Genomic DNA, 17,672 nt, shown 5'->3' on the forward strand with positions numbered 1-17,672 from the left:
CTGATCACTTCCACCGACGACATCAGAACCCTTCTTGACCAAGAGTATACAGCAGCCCTGTTCCCCCCGCAACCTGTCAGCAGCATTCGAAACTGTCTCCCATAACATACGTATCAAGAGGCTTCACCACATTGGAATCCAAGAAAACGTCCAAAAATGGATCGCCTCCTTCCTCACTGACAGAACCCACAGAGACTGCCTACCTCCTTTCACTTTAGGATATAAGAACATCAGCTGCGGTATCCCTCAAGGCTTGTCCCTCACCCCTACTCTGTTCGACACTTACATGACCCCCATTGCCAGTATCGTCAGAACCCATAGAATAAATAACATATCCTTCACTGAGGCCACCCAGCTCATCAATACGCTATCAGAACACTCCTCCATCTCAATGGCCAATTTCCACAGGTGCATGACAAGTGTTGCCGACTGGATGAAAGACAACTTCCTAAAACTCAACACAGAAAAAACAGAACTGCTGATCTTAGGGAACAAAACCTCCGCAAGAAGTAACTACTGGTGGCCTTCCAAACTAGGACCCTCACACACACTGACAGACTATGCCTGCATCCTAAACAGGAAGCTCAAAATGAAAGGCAGATCAACGCAGTCTCCTCTGCCTGCTTCTTCTACCTTTGCATGCTTCATAAGAGCTTCAAATGTTTCCCAACAACACCAGACGCACCACCACTCAAGCCCTTGTCACCAGCTAACTGAACTATGGCACCACACCCTGTATGAATCACCTCTCACCTCCTGAAGAGACTGCAGACCATACTGAATTCAGCAGCCAGACTCATCCTTGACCTCCCTAAGTTGGCCCACATCACCCCTCACCTCAAGAAGCTCCACTGGTTCCCTATCCAGAAGTGATGTCAATTCAAGATGCTGATCCTCACCTACAAAGTTCTACACAACCAAGGACCAGCATACATAAACCAATGCTTAAACTTCCACCAATCTTCCAGACACCTACGCTCTATGTCTCTTTCGCTCATATCCCCCACATCAGCTGAAGCAACAGCGGAGGGCGCTCCTTCTCCTACCTTGCTGCAAAATCCTGCAACGACCTTCCCTTCACCTCTGCAGATCATCCTCACTGCTTGAATTCAGAGAAGATCTTGCTGTTCAACCGATCCCTCTTATGCAGCAGGGTTCTCAGTACCTGGATACCCTCAATGTTGATAAGCTGCATTCTACAAATCCTGTTTTATTGATTGAACCATCTTTATCTACCGCTTCAATTTTGCATACTCTTTACTATATGAGATAGATTTGAATCAAAATATATAGAAAACAGAAAGTAAAAGCCACCCTTCAATAAGAGACAATTTCAGTCCCAACGTGTTTTTATCATTGAAAACAAATATGGGGATAGCCCAGTTTAGGTTTTGGCTTCAGACAGTGTTGGCAGTCTTTGGCCAGACCTATTGTTTCCAGTATCCACAGAGTGGCCTTTGGCTCAGCACCGCACTCATGCCTGGATGGTGTTGTTGTCTATCTCACTTACCTGCTCCTGATTCAATGGCTTTCCTCCCTAGCATTGTTTTTGGCCACCCGGGAGCATTTTAGTCTGATATTATTCTGATTGTATGAGTTGGAGTTTTCCACTGCATAACTAAGGGGACAATTCTTTGTATTTTGTATACAACACTCAAGTGGAGTGCATGTGTTTCCTCCGATCCAAATCTCACTACCCATATTTCTCTCCCCCACTCCCCGATTCTGCATGCCTAACTCCCCATACCACATTCTTTTAAAATGGCGGTGCAGCTGGTAGCGTTACTGGGCTGCTTCCTTTCTTTTTTTGCTAGGTTTTCTTGTTTTAATTTACTGGTCTAATAATTGTTTGCCATGTTAAATTATTAAATTCAAAATTGTCAGCTGTGTTACATCACATACACATGCATGCATCACAACATATGTGTGCGCAAACATGATGATGCACTTGTGTGCGAACTTGCAACACATGCATGCATATTGGGGGTCATTTTGGAATGGATTTTCTTTCAAAGAAAATACATTGCAAGCCTATTAACCATGCATGCTCATGCATCTTCAAGCATGCACATGCATTCATCAGAAATCAGCAATTGGCAAAGTCAACTGCGCTGCATGTCTGAGCCAAGACTTTGCCAGTGCTTGTTTAGTACAGCTTTCTCAGAACAGGACACATTACATTATATATTATAGACCAGTTTATTAGTCATGCAAGAATAGATATCTTGTCTCATTTATCCCTGTTTCTAGAGCATGACAAAAGGGGCTTACTTGCTATCATTGTAGGAATCGGAATTCTCTTGTTTGGTCCGACGGACTCCTTTAGCCCATCAGATCTGTGGCCGTCGGTCTCTCCGACCGCGCCCCATCCTAATGTGGCAGGCGATAAACATGCTTATGATGGCGGTGGGACCGCCACCACTCACCGTCATCGTAATCAGGCCATAAGTTATTAGCACTGTAACATTCATTATTTTGTTCTATATTCCAAATGAATATATAAAATTAATTTACATTAATATTTAGCATAAAAATATTTTTACTCCTTGTTTACAAGTTTAATAACATTTTTACTTTTATTTATAGTTTAGCATTGGGAGATCTCAACCTCCTCATTATGTTCCTCCTCCTCTTCCTACCCATCTCCAGTGCTCCTTTTCTTCTTCTTGTTGAACGGTCCTGGCTACAGACATTGTTGCTTGTGGAAAGATTGGATTTTCTTCTCAGATTGTCCACCTTTCTCAGCATCATCGCTCAGCACAATGTTCCCAGAACATTGAAAAGGAGGAATTCAGCAATTAAAGTAATCCGATCCAGTTGTGTCTGTATGTTCTACAATTAAATAAGAAAAAATATGTGCCTTGGTTGCTCACTACCTAATAAACATAAATGAGAGAAAGAATTATAATACATTAACTTTGTGAACTCACCATCAGTCACAGATATGTGATTCTTGGTGATCTCCCTGAGGTCACCTGCTGAACTGGGTTCTTATAGCTGTTGTTTTCATAGTACCCCGAAACCGGTCCCAGGATGCTTGTTTTTCAGTCCAGGGAGGACCTGGTCTAGCAGTTCAGGCTGGACTGTTTCCATGAGGAGCAGGGTCAAGACTAATTTGCATATGGCCGTCTTAGGTGGCTTGGTGGTAGAAAATGATGGTTTTAATTCACATCTGAGACTGAGGGTGAGTGTTTGACAATATTCAGTATTCTGGCATTCACTTTTTGTGTTGCTATAGTCACCCTAAGTGGAAAGGATATGCCCAGATGTGGGTTTTGTGCTCCCTATGCCACTGGATTCAAGATAGCCTGGCTGATGAGTGATGATACCACAAAACTGGTCCCAGGACGCTTGTTTTCTGGTCCAGGGAGGATATGGCCTAGCAGTTCGGGTGGACGGTTCCCATGGTGAGCAGAGTCAAGAATGATTTGCATATGGTTGTGTCCAAACTGGTGTGCCATGGTCAGAGTCAGGTAATTCACAGTCCAAACACTGAGGCTGTGATTCTACTTTGATTTCATTTATTTAGTTAATTTGTTTTCATTTAATAATTCACTCCTGGCTTGTCTTGAAGTTTTGGTTTCTAAGACTCTTAACTGCATTTCTAGTTCTCTTCACAGGTTTAGGCGTCTTCAGACCAGCGACTCTTCAGAAAAGAAGGGGTGCACATGTAAGTTGTCCGTTCCTTATGTCTAGAAATTCCTCCTGTCACTTCCTCTATGTTATTCCTCTTAGGAGTCCCTCCCTCTGTCTCTTCTTGAAACAATCTTTGTTTTCACTCTCCAACTATTTTTAGGTTCCTCCCTCTCTTTCTTTACAGATGTAATCTCTATTTCCTTCTATCCAAGTGCACCACAATGAATCCTCCCTAGCATGTGGAACTTTCATTTCCTTCATAAGAATATCTTACTATTTCCTTCAAACGTAACCTTCTTTTGGTTCTTCGTGTCTTCTCTCTGGTAATATTCTGCAAGGAAAGAACACGTTTGCACAAAAACGAAAACAAGAAAACAAAAAAAAAGACAAATTACTCTTTCTTTGCCAAACTTCTCAAACATGACTCCTTGCTCTCAAAGGTTTTCAGGCTTCTTTCTGCCCTTTGACAACATTAGGTTTCACTCTCAATGCCCTTTCGAGGTTAGGCTTTCCATTGGCTACTGTACTCAATTGTGCCCACTTTGGCCTCCGCGCTATTCCACTCTATTGCCAGACTGCCAACCTCTGGCCCCACTTGGTATGCCATGCTCCTCCAGGTGCGTGATTAGTACTTAGACAGCTCTTTGGTCTGTTGAGTAGTGAGGAGGCATGGCGGCTCTTTTTGAGACCTCCTCTTGCTCTGCTGAATATTACATCTCTCCTTGTCTCACTGGTTCCAGGCTTCTTGCTGGAGCCTTCCCTTCCCTTCAAACGCAGCTCCTAGTCTCCTTGTGTCTTGGTGTGGTCACAGATGGGTTTTTCCACCTCCTCTTCTCCTTCTCCTTCCAGGTTAAAATCCTGGAAGGGGAAACAGAAGTCTTTCTTTTGTTTTTGTTCTTTCCTCTTGACTCAATTTCCCTGGTCTTCCTCTATTTTAACATCTTCTCTTCCCTTTCCAGATCGGATTGGAGTAGTAGGATGGCCGGGCCAGAGGTACGTTTTCTGTCTCTTCTCCCTACTTGCTTCAGAGATATACATTTGGTTCAGTGGTTGTCCTTTTATTCAATTCATCTGGAGAACAAATACTAACAGGTACAAAAAAGGTAAGCAAAGCACACCAATAAGGAGTTTTATCATTTTATAAAATAAAATAAAATGATGACACCATCTGACCAGTGATGAATAGGAGAGTGCCTAATAGCGTCTTCCTGGAAGTCCCCTAGCGTCATTGCTAATGCTCTGAATCTAGACAATAGGGGCTATTGTACAAAAGAAATTGTCAGAAGATATAGAAACTCATCGGTGAGTGAGCAATACAATATAGCATACAGAATATCCTATATAAAGGTTCAAGACACTATTTTAAAGACTTACATAGAGTGTTTTATAGGAAATTCAGATAATGAGTAATAGATATGGATATTCCTAACTTTATATTGTCATGTATAAGAGCCATTTGAAAAGGCAATATGTCATAACTAACACAGTTTCATAACATATTGAATATGCTGTCAATAGGTATTTTTTACGAAAGACAACGTATTCTGTCGATAATAAACAAAGGGTCTAAATCCAGAGAGACAAAAACTGACATGTAACTTACCAGTCTATGCCACCTGTCTGCAATGTGATGTCAGTCCAGGTTTTGCAGCACTGCTAGGATAATAAGTTGTTTCTGCAGGTGCTGAATTGGACAACATCACAGTGCCTATTAAGATGTAACAAAATGCATAATACAGGTAGGCTGTACTATGTTAGTAAGAGAGTACACATAAGGGCATACCTGTGTGTAGGTGGAATGTGTTGCAAGACCTGCCCTGTGTGTTGCCCTACTGCTGTTGTAATGACTTTTGCCGCAGGTGTAGCTACTACGCTGCTAAAATGAATAGCTAAATGTAAAAATGATGCAAATAATACAAATAATAAAAGTAATATGAATTTATGGGGCTTGTTTTAGAGAATGTTTTAGAGCAATACATATGTGATGTATGACAAACAACAATGCAGGTAAGAATGAAGGATAGATATGGGTGAGTTATTGCCGGTTTACTTTTAATCATAGAATAAGAGAAAGAGAGAGAGAGAGAGAGAGAGATAGAGAGAGAGTGAGGGAAAGAAGGAGAATTCAATTCTTACATGGAACCACATTACTGTTGTCAGAAAGGGGCAGCCCATATTGCAGGTGGGGTGCATTGTTGAGAGAACAGCAGCCTTGAGAGTAGTGAGAAATGAGACAAGATCCAGTTGGCCCTACAGATAGTACTGCAGCTAATCCAGGAAAACGTATTCTTCATCTGCTTCCACTCATCCACCACTGTGTGGGCCTCCTCCCCAATGCATTGTCAGACTCTGTAACCTCCTGCCATAAGGCTTCCTTCTGTGCCCTACTGAGGGTAAATGGAGGCAGCCTATGTAGTTGTTTGTAGTTTTTATCAACACACTTAACTACAAAGGTTGTCTCCAACATAGTAAAATTCAGTTTCCTCTTCAGCAGGATGTGATGCATTTTTCTGCATAAAGGCTGAAGAGACTGCAGAGGAATAAAGGATCCTCTGGCAAGGCTGTACATATATTGTTGGAAGTGAATGGTTGTTAGGTGAATAGGATGTGTTGCAGGTGTATGTATTTCTGCTAATCAATTCTTTGTGTAAGTCTTTGACATGGTAACAGAGTTTCCACTGAGTGTGCAGAGCTCTCCACCACAATTACAGAGGTCCCACCAACAGTGCAAAGGCCTACACCAGGGTGGCTGTGGTGCAGCAAAGTGTTGAATACAATATAAAGTCAAAAATATACTTGTACTAAGTTTATTTTTTCAGACTTCTTCAACCTTTTGAGCAGTTTTACCCTTGAATTTTGTATCTCTTTGCGGTAGACTTCAGGGGCAACTCTAAGTGCACTTCTTACCCTATAACACAAGAATATATCTAATGCTGATAGAGTTGGAATTTTAACACTAACCTGCTCAAGGATTTTAAGGATGGTATCCTGAAACACCACTCCTAGATACGTTATAATGAGTCCCCAAAACTGTCCTCTCATCTCCTATTCCATCGCTGGTGACAGCCATGCACACCACTCCACCTGCATTTTAGGGGAGTAGAACAGGTCCATTATGTGTCACTTCCCCAGCCTGTTCTAAGCGTATCTAGTTGATATATCTTGATCTCAACACAGAGAAGAGAGAGAGTGTCTGCCTTCACGATCTATGAATATTGTTGCACTTTGACACAAGGTGTGGCAGACTTGGTGTTCCATGGATCCAAAGATAAGAATATTGGCATATTCCCAGTGGAAGTGCTATTCAAAATCTGGTGCTGCCATGTTTCCCTGCTGATATGGAAGACTTAGTGTAGATCAGCTTAATGGGTTGCTTTTCAGTAGGGGTTTGCAAAACTCACGTAAGTTTAATTATGTAAAATTAAAGGAACATTATGCAAAATTACATGTAATTAAGCAAAGTTAAAGTCCATCATGTTGGGCCAGATGTAATCAGAGTAGTAATAGCGATTTCCAAATAGCGATTTTATCCAAATCATTATTTGGAAGTCACCATTCTTTATGTATGACACCTTTTGTTTCATACACAGGGGCAGCTCCTCCGTAATGGCGGCGGAGCGTCGCCCCACTAGTTAGTCAGTCAATGAAAAGAAAATGATATTAAAACAATATTATAATTGTATTTTTCTGTGACAGGCTCTGGCTAAATAATGCATGCATGCATGAGGGTCTAGGCCATGATAAGGAGGGGTGAGGTGCACTTAGATGTGGGCAAGTAAGTTTGGCTGGCTGTGTTAGGCCAGCTAAACAGACATGCACACTTCTATTTCTCCAACCCAGCTGTGTTGCACAGGCAGGTTGGAGAGCAGTCGAAGTTCCCCATTCACTGTCTGATTGGCAGACCAGGCCCCTCAGACCAATCCTGGCACTGCTCTCATAGCATGAGAGCAGCATCTGGATTGGGTGGGGAGCCTGTGCTTTCTCAGAGACTGGTGGGAGTGAAGCACCGAGGTGCCATTGGAGTCAGGACAGTGAGAGTTAACCCTCAACTCCTCGTCCTGTCCTCTCTCCAACCCCACCCCCACCCACCACTTATTTTGTGCCACCACTGTTCACAAGAGCAATACCTAGTGGGTCGCAAATGAACATACCTCATGAATATTAATGAGGTAGCTCACAGTTTACGACCCATTATGAATGCCTTCCATCACCAGGATGGTGTTCAGCAGACAACCATGTATGTGATTCCCTTTGTATATATTTTTTTGTTTTGTTGAAATGTAGTGTGTTTTTCTTAAAGGAAAACGGGATGCGTTTCAACAAGAAAAGAGTTGATGGTAAAATATCAAGATTTTGCAACTGCATTTTGGTCACAAACCTTGATACATAACACTGGAAATCGCTATTTGGAAGGGATGCCCTAAAGACAACCCTTCCACATAGTGACTTCTGCACCCAAACTGCCATTCTGGAGAATTGCCTTTTGGATGTTTGTACATTTGGAAAACCATTTGTGCTTTCGCAAATGGCCCCATTTTGCTAATCGGGCCATTTGTGACTGCAAAAATGCTATGTTCAATTGACCCTAAGTACTATATCTTAGCACAAAATGCTTCCTTGTGCAATTTTTTGCCTCAAGGGTTAATTTTGCTGTAAAAATGTAGCACAAAAAATACAAATACCATCAGCATTAGCCATTTGCATTGTGGCCAGTCACTTTACTCCTACCAATCATAGTAAACCTTTGCTGCATACAACATGTCATTATGCCATGTGCTGCAACAAAATCCAGCTTAATTACTTTTTTTCCCGAGCCTACTTTTCAGCACAAGCCAACTTGATCATAAGACTTTCCAGTATCCAAAAAAATGTGCAGGTAGGAAATTCTACTACGGAATATCGACAACAAAAATATTGAACTACAATATTAGCAATGTCAAAATATAGATAACCATAATATCAACAATCCTATACTTAGAATTAGCCCCTTTCCTGTGGCGCTAATTCCGCTGCGGTGCGGGGCTGTAATTAGGGGGAGTAACCCCTTGCGGCCGTCCTACTTCACGGTAGGCATGTGCGGAGGCCGGTGGCCGTGCAAACTCCACCCACTAATTAATTCTTCCGCACAGGCGGGGAATTCGCGCCGCACTGCAGAATCGGTGTCGTTCAGACGACCCCCTGCCATCCTGATCCTGAGCACACGCCCACCGTGAGCACACAAGGGTTTAAAGAAACGAAAGTATTGGATACAAAACATCTTCCTTCGAAATTTCCAAAGTAAAAATATATCTAAATAAAATTATTATTAAAATCATTGAAATACGTTATTTACCTATTTATACAATATATTTGACTTTTAAAATTAACATTAGAAATAAAAATAATGAACATAAAAATTGCATTTACTTAAAATGTATTTTAAATGTATGTTTAATACTTGTTATGTAGTTGCATTAATATTTGAAAAATATTATATATAATTTAAATGAATGTATCTGGTATTTAATCTTTAAAACGTGTGTGATATAAGTAGATTTTAAAGTTTATTTTCAATTCCTAAATTTCTCCAAACCTTAGTATCTCTTGGAATAATGGAAAACAGGCTGATGTCTGCATCTCTGACATGCACAAAGAGAACATTCACTTGTGTAGATAATATTATCCTTTTGTCAGAAAATCTTAGCCCTCTTTGCGCACGATGCTCTCAAAGGGCAGATGCGAGTGGCTCCGAGGTTATGGCGTACAGTCATGGCAAGAATGGGTAGCATTTGTCAGTCACATCTCTTCATCAGTCTGTTTAGGTAATCTTCAATTTCATTGTTTGGTCGGAGTTTCTATTATGCATATAGATTTTCATAATATTGTTTAGACCTATTAGCTATTTGGGTGGCAACTCAATGTTTATAGCCCTCTCGTGGGCCTCACAAATACAGTCCATTTTCAATTAGAAATCTTCCGTGCTGCTAACAGGCTGTGTAGTGTGGTGTTGGGCCTCATGCCCACATGGCAGGAAGAGAGAGACACAGATAGCCGGTAATATTGTGAGATAACTGGCCATGAGCACGTACACCCAGGCCCTTTTTATTGATGGGGCCACGTCTCTCGTGGCATGCGTTATGGATAGGTGTGAGGGTGCAGTGTGTCCAGCCCTTGAGGGAGTGGCTGGGGTGACAGCTTCCTGCGGGACACTAGAACGTGTCTCGCAGGACATTGCAAGTACCAGTCCTGTATAAACATTAAATAGTGTGAATTGCAGAGAATTATCTGGCAATTACACAGGCCCCACTGATGGGGAAGAATCGGCACTACAACTCCCGGCATGCCACTCATCTGAGAGTGAATGTAAAAAGCGGAAATGCACATTGACTGCTCCCATGCATGCCAGCTTCTCCCTATCATTAAGGAGCAGCAGCTCTGAAACGCATCAGGGACTGAAAATTATTGGAATGTTTGTGCCGGTTTCCACAATAAAGGTTAAGCAGAATCATCCTCCATGGAGCTGCGTTCTTAAATCTGGGACACCTTTGGGAACTTGTTTGTAAACTGAGGTTCCGGTCATGAAGGATTGTACCACCTATTGGAATGGAATACAGGACTGCATGGTTGGAACTGATTCATAGCCTGTTAGCAGCACAGTATATTTCTAATTGAAACCGGACTGTATTTCTGAGGCCCACCAGAGGGCTAAAAACATTGAATAGTGTGAATTGAAGAAAATTATCTGGCAATTAGATGGGCCCCACTGATTTGGAAGAATTGGCACTATAACTCCCGGCATGCCACTCATCTGAGAGTGAATGTCAAAAGCGGAATTGCGCGTTGAGTGCTCCCGTGCTTGCCAGCTTCTCCCTATGATTAAGGAGCATCAGTGCAGAAATGCGTTAGGTACTGAAGAATTGGAATGCTTGTTCTGGTTTCCACAATAAAGGTCAAGCAGAATCATCTTCTGTGGAGTTGCGTCCTTAAATCCGGGACGCCTTTGGGAACTTGTTTGTACACGGTGGTTCCGGCCATGTAGGATTGTACCACCTGTTGGAATGGAATACAGGACTGCATAGTTGGAACTGGTTTGCTGCCTGTTAGCAGCACAGACGATTTCTAATTGAAACTGGACTGTATTTTAGAGGCCCACCTTAGGGCTAAAACATTGAATAGTGTGAATTGAAGAAAATTATATTGCAATTTCATGGGCCTCACTGATGGGGAAGAATCAGCACTACAACTCCTGGCATGCCACTCATCTGAGAGTGAATGTCAAAAACAGAAATGCGCGTTGAGTGTTCCTGTGCTTGCCAGCTGCTCCCTATGATTAAGGAGCAGCAGCCCCGAAACGCATCAGGGACTAAAAAGAATTGGAATGCTTGTGCAGGTTTCCACAATAAAGGTTAAGCAGAATCATCTTTGTGGAGTTGCGTCCTTAAATCTGGGACACCTCTGGGAACTTGTTTGTAAACGGCGGTTTCGGCCGTGAAGGATTGCAACACCTGTTGGAATGGAATACAGGACTGCAAGGTTGGAACTGGTTCGCAGCCTGTTAGCAGCACATAATATTTCTAATTTAAACCGGACTGTATTTCTGAGGCCCACCGGAGGGCTAAAAATTATGAATAGTGTGTTGCATCCTTAAATCTGGGACACCTTTGGGATCATTTATATATATATATATATATATTCACTGAAAAAACCATAGGTTATAGACCATATATAGTTAGGAATTAGCATTTAAAAAACCTTATTTTACTCACACAAAACCATTGAAATTCCATATATAGTTAGTTGCACTAACTATATATTGCGCACCCGCAATCCACTGCTGATGATGTCACATATTACATCATTCATGACATGGTCAGTGACATCACTGATGACATCACTGATGACATCTCAAATGACATCACTGATGACATCACTGATGACATCATCCATTGACTGTGTGTTTCTGTAAAGTTTAAATATGTTTTACATATTGAAAAATGAGTGGATGTAGAAGTGCCTAAATAAAAGATTTAGTAGGTGCGTGACTGACTTTATGAATGAGTAAGTGATTAAATGTGTCTCACTGAGTGCATGGGTTAGTGACTAAACTGTCTTAATTTGTGCATCATTATGTCTGTTGTTCTGTAAAGTGCTGCATGTGTTGATCAGTAGCTATATGAGTAACTATATGGGTTATTGATTGATTGTCCAAGTATTTGTATGGGAGACTGAGTGTGTGTGTGGCTGGCTGGGAGATGTCTGACTCTGTGCAGATCAATGTGTTCTTGTATCAATGATTGTATAAGAGAGTAAGTATGTGTTAGTATATGTTTGAAAATGTAAGGTACTCTATGTTTAACTGTATAGATTAGAAAATGGAAGTGTGATTGATTCTTTACAGGACTGACTAGGTGTGTGAGTAACTCCATGGATCAGTGGCAGAGTGTGAGTGTCTGTATAGGTGTATGAGTGCATATGATAGTGTTGTAAAGATGAGTGATTGTATGTATGAATGATTGTATGGGTGAATGAGTGAATGTGTGTGTAGACGAAGGAATCAGTGAGTGCGTATGTAGTAACTAGTATTGGTGTGTCAATGGTTTAAAAAATTATATTCTGTATTTAACACTGGGTGTAACAGAGGTTATATTAAAGTGTGAGGAGATGCATTGTATTGTCACATGAATGATATCATCAGTGATGTGACCATTGATGTCAAATGAGATGTCATCAGTGATGTCATTTGAGATGTCATCAGTGATGTCATCAGGGATGTCATTTGAGATGTTATCAGTGATGTCATTTGAGATGTCATCAGTGATGTCATCAGTGATGTCATTTGAGATGTCATCAGTGATGTCATCAGTGATGTCACTGACCATGTCATGAATGATGTAATATGTGACATCATCAGCAGTGGATTGCGGGTGCGCAATATATAGTTAGTGCAACTAACTATATATGGAATTTCAATGGTTTTGTGTGAGTAAAATAAGGTTTTTTAAATGCTAATTCCTAACTATATATGGTCTATAACCTATGGTTTTTTCAGTGAATTTTCAAGGTTTTGTAAATGCTAATTCCTAACTATATATGGTCTATAACCTATGGTTTTTTCAGTGAATTTCAATGGTTTTTTAATAGCAAATATCATAAGCTGTCGAATGTCAAGTACGTGGTAAGTGAAAACATTTTCGTGTTTATGCACACTGATCTGCTTTGAATGGTGCCCCCCCCTCATTTCTATTAGGAGTACTCTCTCTTTGCAGATAGTGAAAGGTAGTTAACGCAGGCCTTTGCCCCCGTTGTAATCCGTCGTGCCTGCTTCTCTCTCCATTTGATTGATTGTTATCCAAGTATTTACTGTTTTAGAATTAGTTCTCTTTGGTTCATTCTCTATTTGCAAACAAACACAGAGTCGCAATACTCTGTTTAGTCTTTGCAGATAACGAAAAATCGTGTAAAAAAAAAGAAAAGGAATCGAGCAAAATCAGTAGGCCACTAATGGGATCTCTTTTTGACCTCGCTAAAATAGAAACATTAGGAACAACCCCTCATGACAAATACAAAACTAGTGAGATGAACTGAACTCCACACAATGATGGCTGCAAAACAGCTCGGCTCCGCCACCCACCCCGCCCAAAATAACGATAAAGAGCGGCTGCCATGATTGGTTGCGGAATGGCCACGACGGAGCTACGAAATGGTGCTGCTCTCATGCTAACCCCAGCTTCAGTCTGAAACATCCAGAAACACTGTAGACTACCAATTCGATCAGTTCCGGTAGCGCCCCAATGTAACCCGGTAGAGAAGAACTAGCCCTCCCCTCTTTGACTGATGGTTCTTGTTGCCTGTCCCTTCTGTTGTCATTTAACAGAACTATTTAGCCTGCTGAAAGGGGTTGTGTTCCGACCGCTGGTTGGTGGAGACATTTTGACTATATTCTGGACCTGCGTTGTCGCGTAATGCGTCATATGACGCGCCGCGTTAGCGCATCCGGAAGTCATCCGGGGCGCGCAGCGCGTAACGTAAGCATAACAAGTCATGTGACTTGTTAATAAAACTTTTCATTGGTTCATTTTACTTTTCTTATTGTAATGATGAAAGGCTTGGTCATATAACCTAAAAATTAAGCTTTTCATTACTTCCGAACATTATTTTTTCTTAAATATATGTTATAATGTTCCAGGCTAATGTACTTTCCCGGAAATTTTACAACTGTCCTGCAAGTAAAATATATTCTTTTTTCGAGAAAAAGAGCGTTTCTTCGTCCCATGACGGAGCCGTTGAGCAAAAGAGGGTCGACCTGCTGTCTTAGTCGCCGATACGCCTGAATATGAGATTCTTATCGATCACTTTATGTTGCAGGAATAGAAAACACAACAGCCCTTGACCATTTATCTTTACTGCGTTCCTTCGTATTATACCTTTTACCCTTCATGTAATTGGTCTGCTTTATTTCACTTGCCTTTTAATGATTCTAAAACAGTCGCTATTATTAAAAACTTTACCAATGTATATACTACTACCATGTTTTCTTTTAAAAACCTTTATTGTGAAAATTTCATTATACAAATACGAGCCTATAACCACGTGGGCCTGCCACGGAGCAAACTGTAATCGTATATGATGAATAGACATTTACACTGTAGAGGAACGTAACGGGCGGGCCATTAGGTTGCAAGAACTAAGGTGTCTAACAGTTACGGAATCGGTGGACGTACATTTTATAATTAAAATACGACAGGGCCAGTTACAATAAAATTATCTAGATATACATTTGCGGGCAAGTACCATGGGTGACGTTAATTCGAACTTTCAACAGTACAGTAATCAATAACACATCAGAACTTAATATCAATAGGGATGTCGAAATATTCAATCAATTCTCGTCCCCGCCCGCCATGTGCTTCAAAACTGCATACGTATCTCGTGATTTCAAGGTTCTGCAACCAGTACACAACAAGGAGTTACGAGTCCCATTTATTCCGGCGCCATTTTGGGCGAGGACGGGCAGGTCCAGGATATAGTCAAAATGTCTCTACCAACCATCGACTATGATGATGTTCATATGCTGTATTTATTAGAGTAACACTCATCTGTCCACATGAAATTAATTTGCCACAATCTAAACATGTCATTTTAATCTTTCCAAAGTTCTTCTAAATATTTGGGACCGTTTCCCTTGCCTCTGAAGCTCTCAGTGCCACTTCTTTGATGAATGTACTAGCAGGTCAGGGGTTCTCCTCCAAATCTCTCTTTTATGCAGCACTATAATTAATTGGTGCCACCTCTCCATATGACGATGCATGGTATAGTTACCACAACTATATATTTTTTCGGTTCCTCTGGAGAGTTCATCGTGGCAGATGAAGCGTGTAACGTACCGGGCATTTACCTTTTTTTGCATGTACAGGAAAGGAAAAAAAAATCGAGCGTCCGAGTTCTAAGGTGTCCCAGGGCCATTTTAGTGGACCAGGCCCAAATCCAAAGAACAGGCCGCCATTTTGAGAGTCCTCTTGCAGCCGCCTGTCGCTGTAGCATCAAGAGCAGCCGAAACTCAGCTGAATGGCAACTGAAACGGTAAAGGGGTGCCCCACTACAGCAGATGAGCCTCCACCTAGGAAGGCCCATTCACGCCGGCTCCCCCCCTTTCGGGCACCCCACGCCGTTATTCGGAGCAGTATTGTAGGATGGCCACACCAGTGCGGCAACTTGCTAGACATCACCTCGGTGGTAACCGAATCTCAACGCCTTGTGGTGTCTTCTATTCAGAAAACATTGTTATGCTGCCTTCGACCTATTCGCCGCAAGTGCGCACACAACTCAACTGCATAGCTTGCTAGACACCACCTCGGTGCCATCCGGATCTTGGAATGTCAGCACCTTTTGGTGTCTTCTCTTCAGAAAATATTGTTGCGCTGCCTTTGGCCCCATTCGCACATCAGTCCGCTACTGACGCCATCTCACAGGCTAATGGGGCGCCCCACGCCGACTTTCAGCATTGTAGAATGACCACACCAGTACAGCAACTTGCTAGACATCACCTCGGTGCCATCCGGATCTCGGCGCTCCACTGCAGATGAAGTGCCTCTCAACTATGAAACCACCACGGTGACATCCGGATCTTGGCGCGTTGTGCTGCCTTCGGCCTATTCGCACATCGGTCCGCTACTGACGCCATCTCACAGGCTAATGGGGCGACCCACGCCGAGTTTCAGCATTGTAGGATGACCACACCAGTACAGCAACTTGCTAGACATCACCTCGGTGCCATCCGAATCTTGGCATCTCAACGCCTAGTGGTATCTTCCATACAAAAAATATTGTTACGCTGCCTTTGGCCCCATTCGCACATCAGTCCGCAACTTAGACATCACCTCGGTGCCATCCGGATCTTGGCATCTCAGCGCCTTGTGGTGTCAGTCAGAAAATATTGTTGCGCTGCCTTTGGCCCCATTCGCACATCAGTCCGCTACTGACACCATCTCACAGGCCAACAGGGCGCCCCACGCCGACTTTTACCATTGTACGATGGCCACACCAGTGCCACAACTTGCTAGACACCACCTCGGTGCCATCCGGATCTTGGCATCTCAGCGCCTTGTGGTGTCTTCAAATCAGAAAATATTGTTGCGCTGCCTTTGGCCCCATTCGCACATCGGTCCGCTACTGACGCCATCTCACAGGCCAACGGGGCGCCCCACGCCGACTTTCAACATTGTAGGATGGCCACAGAAGTGCGACAACTTACTAGACACCACCTCGGTGCCATCCGGATCTTGGCGCGTTGTGCTGCCTTTGGCCTATTCGCACATCGGTCCGCTACTGACGCAAACTCACAGGCCAACGGGGCGCCCCACGCCGACTTTCAGCATTGTAGGATGGCCACACCAGTGCACCTTACTAGACACCACCTCGGTGCCATCCGGATCTTGACGCGTAGTGAAGCTGCAGCAGCTGCAAATAAGCTTCAGACAGTGTTACAACCGCTGCTCAGAACTCTCAACTATGACACCACCTCGGTGCCATCCGGATCTTGGCGCGTTGTGCTGCCTTCGGCCTATTCGCACATCGGTCCGCTACTGACGCAAACTCACAGGCCAACGGGGCGCCCCACGCCAACTTTCAGCATTGTTGGATGGCCACACCAGTGCGGCAACTTACTAGACACCACCTCGGTGCCATCCGGATCTTGGCGCGTTGTGCTGCCTTCGGCCTATTCGCACATCGGTCCGCTACTGACGCAAACTCACAGGCCAACGGGGCGCCCCACGCCGACTTTCAGCATTGTAGGATGGCCACACCAGTGCTGCAACTTGCTGGACACCACCTCGGTGCCATCCGGATCTTGGCGCGTTGTATTGCCTTCGGCCTATTCGCACATCGGTCCGCTACTGACGCCGCCTCACGTGCCAACGTATTTTCTCCGCATTTTATACCCTATGCCGCATAACAGGTCATGTGACTTGTTTATAAAACTTTTCATTGGTTAATTTTACTTTTGGTTTCCTAATGATGGAAGGCTTGATCATATGACCTAAAAACAACACTTTTCATTGGATGAAAACTTTTTTTTTTTCCCAAACGATGAAAGCCCCACCTTGTTTCTGGATGTTTCAGACTAAACTGGCGTCAGCATGAGAGCACCACCATCTCGTAGCTCCGTCGTGGTCATTCCGCGAGCAATCATGGCAGCCGCTCCCCACCAGAAGCCTGCAGGAGTCGGGGCCCCCAAAACTTTTGATGAATTCTCAAGGCGGAGGGGACGCTTTCGAGAATGGGGTCCAAGACCTAGCAGACAAGCGTCCGATTTCCAAGGTGTCCCAGGGCCATTTCAGTGGACCAGGCCCAAAAAGGAAAGAGCCTGCCGCCATTTTGAGAGTCCTGTGACAGCCGCCTATCGCTGCACCGCAAGAGTGGGCGCAACTCAGCTGAATGGCGGCTTTTGACACAGTGGACCAAAAACGGACGGAATGGCAACTGAAACGGTAAAGGGGCGCCCCACTACAACAGATGACACTCCACCCGGAGAGGCCCGTTCACGCCGCCTCCCCCGG

The sequence above is a fragment of the Lissotriton helveticus genome, chromosome 3_2 (genome assembly GCF_964261635.1).
Source record: "Lissotriton helveticus chromosome 3_2, aLisHel1.1, whole genome shotgun sequence".
Taxonomy (NCBI): Eukaryota; Metazoa; Chordata; class Amphibia; order Caudata; family Salamandridae; genus Lissotriton; species Lissotriton helveticus.